At 39.2% G+C, this 12,752-nt stretch overlaps 1 non-coding gene across 1 annotated transcript; it reads left to right on the plus strand.

Annotated features, from left to right (window-relative positions):
- Window positions 1–2,831: 2,831 nt before the first annotated feature.
- On the plus strand, window positions 2,832–2,939 carry LOC130972586 (small nucleolar RNA R71). Its single transcript, XR_009083746.1, has one exon. It is a non-coding gene; the product is annotated as a small nucleolar RNA R71 (small nucleolar RNA).
- Window positions 2,940–12,752: the final 9,813 nt, after the last annotated feature.

Below are 12,752 nucleotides of genomic sequence, written 5' to 3' on the forward strand. Positions count from 1 at the left end.
GCATAGAACTCTTGAACCATCAAGATTCCGACTTGTTGAATGGGGTTGGTAAGCACTTCCCAACCTCTTCTTCGGATCTCATGGCGGATCTCCGGATATTCACCCTTTTTGAGTGAAAAAGGGACCTCGGGGATCACCTTCTTCAAGGCCACAACTTCATAGAAGTGGTCTTGATGCACCCTTGAGATGAACCTATCCATCTCCCATGACTCGAAGGTGGAAGCTTTTGCCTTCCCTTTCCTCTTTCTAGAGGTTTCTCCGGCCTTGGATGCCATAAATGGTTATGGAAAAACGAAAAAGCAACGCTTTTACCACACCAAACTTAAAATGTTTGCTCGTCCTCGAGCAAAAGAAGAAAGAAGAGAGTAGAAGAAGAAGAAATGAGGAAGAGGGAGATGGAGGTGTGTTCGGCCAAAGAGGGGGAGAAGTGGTGTTTAGGTTGTGTGAAAATGAAGGGGTGAAGAAGGGTTTATATAGAAGAGAGGGGAGATGAGGTTCGGCCATTATGGGTGGGTGTGGGAGGGAAAGTGGTTTGAATTTGAAGGGTGAGGTTGGTGGGGTTTGATGAAGGATGGATGTGAGTGGTGAAGAGAAAGATGGGATTTGATAGGTGAAGGGTTTTTGGAGAAGAGGTGTTGAGGTGATTGGTGAATGGGGGAAGAAGAGAGAGAGTGGTGGTGGGATCCTGTGGGGTCCACAGTTCCTGTGGTGTCAAGGAAAAGTCATCCCTGCACCAAATGGCCTCAAAATTCACGTTTTGAGCCATTGCTGGCGTTAAACGCCGGGCTGGTGCCCATTCCTGGCGTTTAACGCCAGGTTCTTGCCCTTTTCTGGCGTTTAACGCCAGTCTGGTGCCCCTTTCTGGCGTTAAACGCCCAGAATGGTGCCAGACTGGGCGTTAAACGCCCAACTGCTAGGCTTACTGGCGTTTGAACGCCAGCAGCATCTTCCTCCAGGGTGTGCTGTTTTTCTTCCTGTTTTTCATTCTGTTTTTGCTTTTTCAATTAATTTTGTGACTTCTTATGATCATCAACCTACAAAATAAAATAAAATAATAAAAGAAAATATGTAAAATATAATATTGGGTTGCCTCCCAACAAGCGCTTCTTTAATGTCAGTAGCTTGACAGAGGGCTCTCATGGAGCCTCACAGATACTCAGAGCAATGTTGGAACCTCCCAACACCAAACATAGAGTTTGAATGTGGGGGTTCAACACCAAACTTAGAGTTTGGTTGTGGCCTCCCAACACCAAACTTAGAGTTTGACTGTGGGGGCTCTTCTTGACTCTGATTTGAGAGAAGCTCTTCATGCTTCATCTCTATGGTGACAGAGGGATATCCTTGAGCCTTAAACACAAAGGATTCTCCATTCACTTGAATGATCAGTTCACCTCTATCAACATCAATCACAGCCTTTGCTGTGGCTAGGAAAGGTCTGCCAAGGATGATGGTTTCATCCATGCATTTCCCAGTCTCTAGGACTATGAAATCAGTAGGGATGTAATGGTCTTCAATCTTAACCAAAACATTCTCTATAAGTCCATAAGCTTGTTTTCTTGAATTGTCTGCCATCTCTAGTGAGATTTTTGCAGCTTGTACCTCAAAGATCCTTAGCTTCTCCATTACTGAGAGAGGCATGAGGTTTACACTTGACCCTAAGTCACACAGAGCCTTCTTGAAGGTCATGGTGCCTATGGTACAAGGTATGGAAAACTTCCCAGGGTCTTGTCTCTTTTGAGGTAATTTCTGCCTAGACAAGTCATCCAGTTCTTTGGTGAGCAAAGGGGGTTCATCCTCCCAAGTCTCATTTCCAAATAACTTGTCATTCAGCTTCATGATTGCTCCAAGGTATTTAGCAACTTGCTCTTCAGTGACATACTCATCCTCTTCAGAGGAAGAATACTCATCAGAGCTCATGAAAGGCAGAAGTAAGTCCAATGGAATCTCTATGGTCTCATTTTGAGCCTCAGATTCCCATGGTTCCTCATTAGGGAACTCAGTGGAGGTCAGTGCACGCCCATTGAAGCCTTCCTCAGTGGCGTTCACTTCATCTTCATCCTCTCCAAATTCGGCCATATTGATGGCCTTGCACTCTCCTTTTGGATTTTCTTCTGTGTTGCTTGGGAGAGTACTTGGAGGGAGTTCAGTAACTTTCTTGCTCAGCTGTCCCACTTGTGCCTCCAAATTTCTAATGGAGGACCTTGTTTCATTCATGAAACTTTGAGTGGTTTTAATTAGATCAGAGACCATGGTTGCTAAGTCAGAGGGATTCTGCTTAGGATTCTCTGTCTGTTGCTGTGAAGATGATGGAAAAGGTTTGCCATTGTTAAACCTGTTTCTTCCACCATTATTATTGAAACCTTGTTGAGGTCTCTCTTGATTCTTCCATGAGAGATTTGGGTGATTTCTCCATGAAGAATTATAGGTGTTACCATAGGGTTCTCCTAGGTAATTCACCTCTTCCATTGAAGGGTTCTCAGGATCATAAGCTTCTTCCTCAGATGAAGCATCCTTAGTACTACTTGGTGCATTTTGCATTCCAGACAGACTTTGAGAAATCAAATTGACTTGTTGAGTCAATATTTTATTCTGAGCCAAAATGGCGTTCAGAGTATCAATCTCAAGAACTCCTTTCTTCTGACTTGTCCCATTGTTCACAGGATTTCTCTCAGAAGTGTACATGAATTGGTTATTTGCAACCATTTCAATGAGCTCTTGAGCTTCTGTAGGCGTCTTCTTCAGATGAGAGATCCTCCAGCAGAGCTATCCAAGGACATCTTAGATAGTTCAGAGAGACCATCATAGAAAATACCTATGATGCTCCATTCAGAAAGCATGTCAGAAGGACATTTTCTGATCAATTGTTTGTATCTTTCCCAAGCTTCATAGAGGGATTCTCCATCCTTCTGTCTGAAGGTTTGGACTTCCACTCTAAGCTTACTCCATCTTTGTGGTGGAAAGAACTTTGCCAAGAAGGCATTGACTAGCTTTTCCCAAGAGTCCAGGCTTTCTTTAGGTTGAGAGTCCAACCATATTCTGGCTCTGTCTCTTACAGCAAAAGGGAATAGCATCAGTCTATAGACCTCAGGGTCTACCCCATTGGTCTTGACTGTGTCACAGATTTGCAAGAATTCAGCTAAGAACTGATGAGGATCTTCCATTGGAAGTCCATGGAACTTGCAATTCTGTTGCATTAGAGAAACTAATTGAGGTTTAAGCTCAAAGTTGTTTGCTCCAATGGCAGGGATAGAGATGCTTCTACCATAGAAGTCGGGAGTAGGTGCAGTAAAGTCACCCAGCACCTTCCTTGTATTGTTTGCATTATTGTTGTTTTCGGCTGCCATGTCTTCTTCTTCTTTGAAGAATTCGGTCAGGTCCTCTAAAGAGAGTTGTGCTTTGGCTTCTCTTAGCTTTCTCTTCAAGGTCCTTTCGGGTTCAGGGTCAGCTTCAACCAGAATGCCTTTGTCTCTGCTCCTGCTCATATGAAAGAGAAGAGAACAAGAAAATGTGGAATCCTCTATATCACAGTATAGAGATTCCTTGAGGTGTCAGAGGAAAAGAGAAATAGAAAGAAGAAGAAGAAGAAGAATTCGAACTTTAATTAGATAAGGTTCGAATTGTGCATTGAGAAGGAGTGGTACTCCATAAATAGAAGGATGTGAGAAGGAGGGAAGTAATTTTTTGAAAATTAATTAAAATATTTTGAAAACATTTTTGAAAAACACTAATTGATTTTCGAAAATAAAAGTGGAAAAAAAATCAAGTGATTTTTGAAAAAGGATTTGAAATTAGAAGTTAAAAAGATTTGATTGAAAACTTATTTTGAAAAAGATGTGATTGAGAAGATATGATTTGAAAACAATTTTAAAAAGATTTGATTTGAAAATGATTTTAAAAAGATTTGATTTTAAAAAAATAATGACTTGCCTAACAAGAAAAGATATGATTCAAAAATTAAACCTTCCTCAACAGAAAAGGCAACATACTTGAAATTTTAAATCAAATCATTAATTATTAGTAAGTATCTTTGAAAAAGGAAAGAAATTAATTTTGAAATCATTTGATTGAAAAGATATGATTTGAAAAAGATTTGATTTTGAAAAACTTTGAAAACTTGAAAAAAAAATTTGATTTGAAAAACAAAATCTTCCCCCTAGCACCATCCTGGCGTTAAACGCCCAGAATGGTATCCATTTTGGCGTTTAACGCCCAAAATGCACCCTTTTTGGGCGTTAAACGCCCAACCAGGTACCCTGGCTGGCGTTTAAACGCCAGTCTGTCTTCTTCACTGGGCATTTTTGAATGCCCAGCTTTTTCTGTATAATTCCTCTGCAGTATGTTCTGAATCTTCAATTCTCTGTATTATTGACTTGAAAAGACACAAATTGAAAATATTTTTGGATTTTTAATAATAAAGAATAATCAAAATGTAACTGAAATCAAATAACAATGCATGCAAGACACCAAACTTAGCAGTTTGTATACTACTGACACTATATGAGACACATAAACACTCAAGTCAAAAGAATTCAAAGATCAGTGTAAGAAATCATCAAGAATTACTTGAAGATCCTTAAGACACATGAATGAATGTATGCAATTGACACCAAACTTAAGATGAGACACTAGACTCAAGCAAGAAACATAAAATATTTTTGGTTTTCATGATTTTGTGAATTTTTTTGTGATTTTCGAAAATTAAGTGGAAAAAGATATCAAAATTCTTAATGAGAATTCCAGGAATCAGTGCAATGCTAGTCTAAGACTCCGGTCCAGGAATTAGACATGGCTTCACAGCCAGCCAAGCTTTCAAAGAAAGCTTCGGTCCAAAACACTAGACATGGCCAAAGGCCAGCCAAGCCTTAGCAGATCACTGCTCCAAAAGCAAGATCAACAAGCTCTTGTGATGATAAGTTGAAACCTCGGTCCAATGAAATTAGACATGGCTTTATAGCCAGCCAGATTTCAACAAATCATCATGAAACTCTAGAATTCATCTTCAAGAATTTCGAAAAAAAATAAATGCCTAATCTAAGCAACAAGATGAACCGTCAGTTGTCCATACACAAGAACAATCCCCGGCAACGGCGCCAAAAACTTGGTGCACGAAATTGTGATCACTACTTTTTAATACACAGAACAATCCCCGGTAATGGCTCCAAAGACTTGGTGCTCAATACCATGGCATAAACACAACTTCGCACAACTAACCAGCAAGTGCACTGGGTCGTCCAAGTAATAAACCTTACGCGAGTAAGGGTCGATCCCACGGAGATTGGTGGTATGAAGCAAGCTATGGTCACCTTGTAAATCTCAGTCAGGCAGACTCAAATGGGTATAGTGATAAACGAATAAAGTAATAAGATAAAGATAGAGATACTTATGTATATCATTGGTGAGAGCTTCAGATAAGCGAATGAAGATGCCTTCCCTTCCGTCTCTCTGCTTTCCTACTGTCTTCATCCAATCCTTCTTACTCCTTTCCATGGCAAGCTTGTGTAGGGTTTCACCGTTGTCATGGCTACCTCCCATCCTCTCAGTGAAAATACGTCCCTGATGCTCTGTCACAGCATAGGCTAATCATCTGTCGGTTCTCGATTAGGCCGGAATAGAATCCAGTGATTCTTTTGCGTCTGTCACTAACGCCCCGCCTTTCGGAGTTTGAAGCACGTCACAGTCATTCAATCATTGAATCCTACTCAGAATACCACAGACAAGGTTAGACCTTCCGGATTCTCTTGAATGCCGCCATCAGTTCTTGCCTATACCACGAAGACTCTGATCTCACGGAATGGCTGGCTCGTTTGTCAGGCGAGCACTCGGTTGTCAGGCGATCAACCATGCATCGTGTATCAGTAATCCAAGAGATATTCACTAAGCCTCATATGCTTGTAGAACAAGAATGGTTGTCAGTCACCTTGTTCATAGGTGAGAATGATGATGAGTGTCACGGATCATCACATTCATCAAGTTGAAGAACAAGTGATATCTTGGACAAAGAACAAGCGGAATTGAATAGAAGAACAATAGTAATTGCATTAATACTCGAGGTACAGCAGAGCTCCACACCTTAATCTATGGTGTGTAGAAACTCCACCGTTGAAAATACATAAGAACAAGGTCTAGGCATGGCCGTGAGGCCAGCCTCCCAAATGATCTAAGATAGCATAAAATTAGAAGATAGCTACCAAGATGTCAAATACAATAGTAAAAGGTCCTACTTATAGAAAACTAGTAGCCTAGGGTGTACAAAGATGAGTAAATGACATAAAAATCCACTTCCGGGCCCACTTGGTGTGTGCTTGGGCTGAGCAATGAAGCATTTTCGTGTAGAGACTCTCCTTGGAGTTAAACGCCAGCTTTTATGCCAGTTTGGGCGTTTAACTCCCAATTAGGTGCCAGTTCCGGCGTTTAACGCTGGAATTTCTTGAGGTGACTTTGAACGCCGGTTTGGGCCATCAAATCTTGGGCAAAGTATGGACTATCATATATTGCTGAAAAGCCCAGGATGTCTACTTTCCAACGCCATTGAGAGAGCGCCAATTGGGCTTCTGTAGCTCCAGAAAATCCACTTCGAGTGCAGGGAGGTCAGAATCCAACAGCATCTGCAGTCCTTTTGAGTCTCTGGATCAGATTTTTGCTCAGATCCCTCAATTTCAGCCAGAAAATACTTGAAATCACAGAAAAACACACAAACTCATAGTAAAGTCCAGAAAAGTTAATTTTAACTAAAAACTAATAAAAATATACTAAAAACTAACTAGATCATACTAAAAACATACTAAAAACAATGCCAAAAAGCGTATAAATTATCCGCTCATCACTTTTCTCATTAAATTAAAAAAAATAAAAAAATATATTTTCCTTATTTCACTCATAAATTTTGAAATCTTTGGATTGACTTAGTAAATTTTTTTTTTAAAATAAGTTGTTTCTTGTTAGTCAAGTCAAGATTTCAATTTCAAAAATCCTATATTTTCTAAACTTTTTCAAAAATCAAACCTTTTTCATCTTTTCTTTCATGTTTTTCGAAAATTTTAAAAATTGTTTTCAAAATCTTTTTCTTAATTTCATTCCAAATTTTCAAAAACTTTACTAACAATTAATGTGATTGATTAAAAAATTTCAAGTTTGTTACTTTCTTGTTAAGAAAGGTTCAACCTTTAAATTCTAGAATCATATCTTTTAGTTTCTTGTTAGTCAAGTCATTAACTTTAATTTTCAAAATCAAATCTTTCTAAATTTATTTTTCAAATCTTTTTCAAAATAAATTACAATCATGTCTTTTTAATCATATCTTTTCAAACATATCTTTTTCAAATCATATCTTTTTCAAAATCAATTTCAAAATCTTTTCTAAATTCTTATCTTTCCAAAATTGATTTTCAAATCTTTTTCAATTAACTACTTAACTTTTTGTTTGATTTTAAAATTCATATCTTTTTCAAAACCACCTAACTACTTTTCTCTCTCTCTAATTTTCAAAAATCATTAACTTCTTTTTCAAAATTCTTTTTAATTAACTAATTGTTTTAAATTTTAATTTTATTCTATTTCTTCTCTTAATTTTTGAATTCTAACAAAATTTTAAAATAAAAACAAAAATATTTTCCTTTTCCTTTTAATTATTTTCGAAAACTCCCTCTCTCATCTTCTTCTATTTATTTATTTAATCACTAACACTCTTCTCTTCTTCTTATAATTTGAACCCTCTCTCCCTCTCTGTGTTTGAATTCTTAATTTCTTCTCTTTACATCATTCTTCTATTCTTTTCTTCTTCTACTTACATAAAGGAATCTCTATACTGTGACATAGAAGATTTCTCTTCCTTTTCTGTCCTCTTCTTTTTCATATGAGCAGGAGCAAGGATAAGAACATTCTTGTTGAAGCAGATCCTGAACCTGAAAGGACTATGAAGAAGAAGCTAAGAGAAGCTAAAGCATAACAATCCAGAGAAAACCTTACAGAGAATCTCGAAAAAGAAGTAATGGCTGAGCCCAACAACATTGCAAGGAAGATGCTTAGTGACTTCACTGCACCAAATTCCAACATCCATGGAAGAAGCATCTCAATCCCTGCCATTGGAGCAAATAATTTTGAGCTAAAGCCTCAATTAGTTTCTCTGATGCAACAGAATTGCAAGTTTCATGGACTTCCATAAGAAGATCCTTTTCAGTCCTTAACTGAATTCTTGCAGATCTGTGATACTGTTAAGACCAATGGAGTTGATCCCGAGGTTTATAAGCTTATGCTTTTCCCTTTTGCTGTAAGAGACAGAGCTAGAATATAGTTGGACTCTCAACCTAGAGATAGCTTGAACTCTTGGGATAAGCCGGTCATGGCTTTCTTAGCCAAATTCTTTCCTCCTCAAAAGTAGAGCAAGCTTAGAGTGGATGTTCAAACCTTCAGGCAGAAAGAAAGTGAATCCCTCTATGAAGCTTGGGAAAGATACAGGCAACTGATCAAAAAGTGTCCTTCTAACATGCTCTCAGAATGGACCATCCTGGATATATTCCATGATGGTCTGTCTGAATTGTCTAAGATGTCATTGGACCATTCTGCAGGTGGATCTATTCACCTGAAGAAAATGCATGCAGAAGCTCAGGAACTCATTGAAATGGTTGCAAATAACCAGTTCATGTACACCTCTAAAAGGAATCCTGTGAGTAATGGGACACCTCAGAGGAAAGGAGTTCTTGAAATTGATGCTCTGAATGCCATATTGGCTCAGAACAAAATGTTGACTCAACAAGTCAATATAATTTCTCAGAGTCTGAATGGTTTGCAAAATGCATCCAACAGTACTAAAGAAGCATCTTTTGAAGAAGAAGCTTATGATCCTGAGAACCCTGCAATGGCAGAGGTGAATTACATGGGTGAAGCCTATGGAAACACCTATAATCCATCATGGAGAAATCATTCAAATTTTTCATAGAAGGATCAACAAAAGCCTCAACAAGGCTTTAACAATAATAATGATGGAAGAAATAGGTTTAGCAATGGCAAGCCTTTTCCATCATCCTCTCAGCAACAGACAGAGAATTCTGAGCAGAACCCATCTAGCTTAGCAAATATAGTCTCTGATCTATCTAAGGCCACTCTCAGTTTCATGAATGAAACAAGGTCCTCCATCAGAAACTTGGAGGCACAAGTGGGTCAGCTGAGTAAAAGGGTTACTGAAACTCCTCCTAGCACTCTCCCAAGCAATACAGAAAAGAATCCCAAAAGAGAGTGCAAGGCCATAACTGTGACCAACATGGCTGAACCTGGAGAGAGTGAAAAGGCAGTGATTCCCAGTGAGGAAGACATCAGGGAATGTCCACTAGCCATTAAGGAGTACCTCAATGAGGAACCAAAGGAATCTGAGGCTCATACAGAGACCATATAGATTCCATTGAACTTCCTATTACCATTCATGAGCTCTGATGACTATTCATCTTCTGAAGAAGATGAAGACATTGCAGAAGGGCAAGTTGCCTAGTATTTAGGAGCAACCATGAAGCTGAATGCCAAGCTATTTGGTAATGAGACTTGGGAGGATGAACCTCCATTGCTCATTAATGAACTGAATACCTGGGTTCAACAAACTTTACCTCAAAAGAAATAGGATCCTGGTAAATTTTTAATACCCTGTACCATAGGCACCATGACCTTTGGAAAGGCTCTGTGTGACCTAGGGTCAGGTATTAACCTCATGCCACTCTCTGTAATGGAGAAACTAGGAATCTTTGAGGTACAAGCTGCAAGAATATCACTAGAGATGGCAGACAAATCAATAAAACAGGCTTATGGACTAGTAGAGGACGTGCTAGTGAAGGTTGAAGGCCTTTACATCCCTGCTGATTTCATAATTCTAGACACTGGGAAAGATGAGGATGAATCCATCATCATTGGCAGACCTTTCCTAGCCACAACAAGAGTTGTGATTGATGTTGACAGAGGAGAGTTGGTCCTTCAATTGAATGAGGACTACCTTGTATTCAAGACTCAAGGTTCTCCTTCTGTACACTTGGAGAAGAAGGATGAAAAACTTCTCTCAATACAGAGTCAAATAAAGCCCCCACATTTAAACTCTAAGTTTGGTGTTGGGAGGCCACAACCAAACTCTAAGTTTAGTGTTGGGAGGCCCCAACCATGCTCTGATTATCTGTGAGGCTCCATGAGAGCCCACTGTCAAGCTATTGACATTAAAGAAGTGCTTATTGGGAGGCAACCCAATTTTTATTTATCTATGATAAATTTCTATTTTCCATTATTATTTCATGTTTTCTTTAGTTTGATGATCATGTGGAGTCACAAAAACAACTGCCAAAATCAAAGCAAATTCAAAAATAGCATTAAAAATAGCACACCCTGGAGGATAAGCTTACTGGCGTTTAAACGCCAGTAAGAGTAGCAGAATGGAAGTTAAACGCCCAGTCTGGCACCATTCTGGGTGTTTAACGCCAGAAATGGGCACCAGACTAACGTTTAACGCTAGAATAGAGCACCAAGTTGGCGTTAAATGACAGAAACAAGCAACAGCTTGGCATTAAACGCCAGGAAAGATATAAAAGCTGGCGTTTAACGCCAAAAACAGGCAGCAGTCTGGCGTTAAACGCCAAAATTGCACTCTAAGGGCGTTTTTGCACGCCTAAATGGAGTAGAGATGAGAAGTCCTTGACCCCTCAGGATCTGTTGACCCCACAGGATCCCCACCTACCCCACCCCCTCTCTCTCTCACCCCCTCACACATCTCTATAACACTCTACCCAAAACACCACTCACCTATCAAATCCTATCCTCTTCCCTATATTCTCTTCACCAATCACCTTATACCCCCTTGGCCGAACCTATCTCTCATCTCCCTCTCCTCCAATTCTTCTTCTTCTACTTCTTTCTTTCTTCTTTTGCTCGAGGACAAGAAAACCTTTTAAGTTTGGTGTAGTAAAAGCATTACTTTTTGTTTTTCCATAACCATTTATGGCACCTAAGGCCAGAGAAACCTCTAGAAAGAGGAAAGGGAAGGCAAAAGCTTCCACCTCCGAGTCATGGGAGATGGAGAGATTCATCTCAAAGGTCCATCAAGACCACTTCTATAAAGTTGTAGCCAAGAAGAAAGTGATTCCTGAGGTTCCTTTCATGCTCAAGAAGAATGAGTATCCGGAGATCCGACATGAGATCCAAAGAAGAGGTTGGGAAGTTCTCACCAACCCTATTCAACAAGTCAGAATCTTAATGGTTCAAGAGTTCTATGCCAATGCATGGATCACTAGGAACCATGATCAAAGTATGAACCCGAATCCAAAGAATTAGCTTACAATGGTTCGGGGAAAATACTTAGATTTCAGTCCGAAAAATGTAAGGTTGGCATTCAACTTGCTAATGATGCAAGAAAACGTACGCCCCTATACTAGAAGGGTCAACTTTGATCAAAGGTTGGACCAAGTCCTCATGGACATATGTGTGGAAGGAGCTCAATGGAAAAGAGACTCAAGAGGCAAGCCAATTCAATTGAGATGACCAGACCTTAAGCCTGTGGCTAGAAGATGGTTGGAGTTCATCCAATGCTCTATCATTCCTACTAGCAACCGATCAGAAGTAAATGTGGATCGGGCCATCATGATCCATAGTATCATGATTGGGGAGGAAGTGGAAGTTCATGAGATCATACCTCTAGAACTCTATAAGGTGGCTGACAAGTCCTCCACTTTGGCAAGGTTAGCCTTTCCTCATCTCATTTGTCACCTATGCAGTTTAGCTGTAATTGTCATAGAGGAAGACATCCTCATTAAAGAGGACAAGCCCATCACTAAGAAAAGGATGGAACAAACAAGAAAGCCCACTCATGGAAGCAACTCAATATGGACCTATAGTTACAACATGGACCAACTAAGGGTGGAGCACCAAGAGGTGGAGAACCGACAGATGATTAGCCATGCGCAAAATCGTAGCAGACATGTTTTCACTGAGAGGACGAATGGTAGCCATTGACAATGGTGATCCACTGATGAGCGAATAATTTATACGCTTTTTGGCATTGTTTTTATGTAGTTTTTAGTAGGATCTAACTACTTTTTAGTATATTTTTATTAGTTTTTAAGAAAAATTCACATTTTTGGACTTTAGTATGAGTTTGTGTGTTTTTCTGTGATTTCAGGTATTTTCTGGCTGAAATTGAGGGACCTGAGCAAAAATCTGATTCAGAGGCTGAAAAAGGACTGCTAATGTTGTTGGATTCTGACCTCCCTGCACTCGAAATGGATTTTTTGGAGCTACAGAAACCCAAATGGCGCGTTCTCAATTGATTTGAAAGGTAGACATCGTGGGCTTTCTAGCAATATATAATAGTCCATACTTTGCTCGAGTTTTGACGACGCAAACTGGCGTTCAAACGCCAACTTCCTGCCATATTCTGGCGTTAAACGCCAAAAACAGGATAGAAGCTGCAGTTAAACGCTCAAACTGGCATGGCACAGGATTCGGTGGTCCAGGAACCTTCGGACCACTTAGTGGTCCAAGTAGAAAACATGTTTTTAGAGTTTTTTTATCAATTGCTACGTAGTTCTTGAACTAATTTTAATTACAAATCAACCCCATATATTTTATTTAATTATAAAAATAGTTTTTTATTTTATAAATTATTATTTTATCAATTATCAATTATATTTATTAATAATCAAATACAAAAATAACAACCAATTATATCCTCCATTCATCCTAATAATTCCAATTGATTAAAAAATTAACTTTGATCTCGTTACGTTCGTCCA

The sequence above is a fragment of the Arachis stenosperma genome, chromosome 3 (assembly GCF_014773155.1).
Source record: "Arachis stenosperma cultivar V10309 chromosome 3, arast.V10309.gnm1.PFL2, whole genome shotgun sequence".
NCBI lineage: Eukaryota > Viridiplantae > Streptophyta > Magnoliopsida > Fabales > Fabaceae > Arachis > Arachis stenosperma.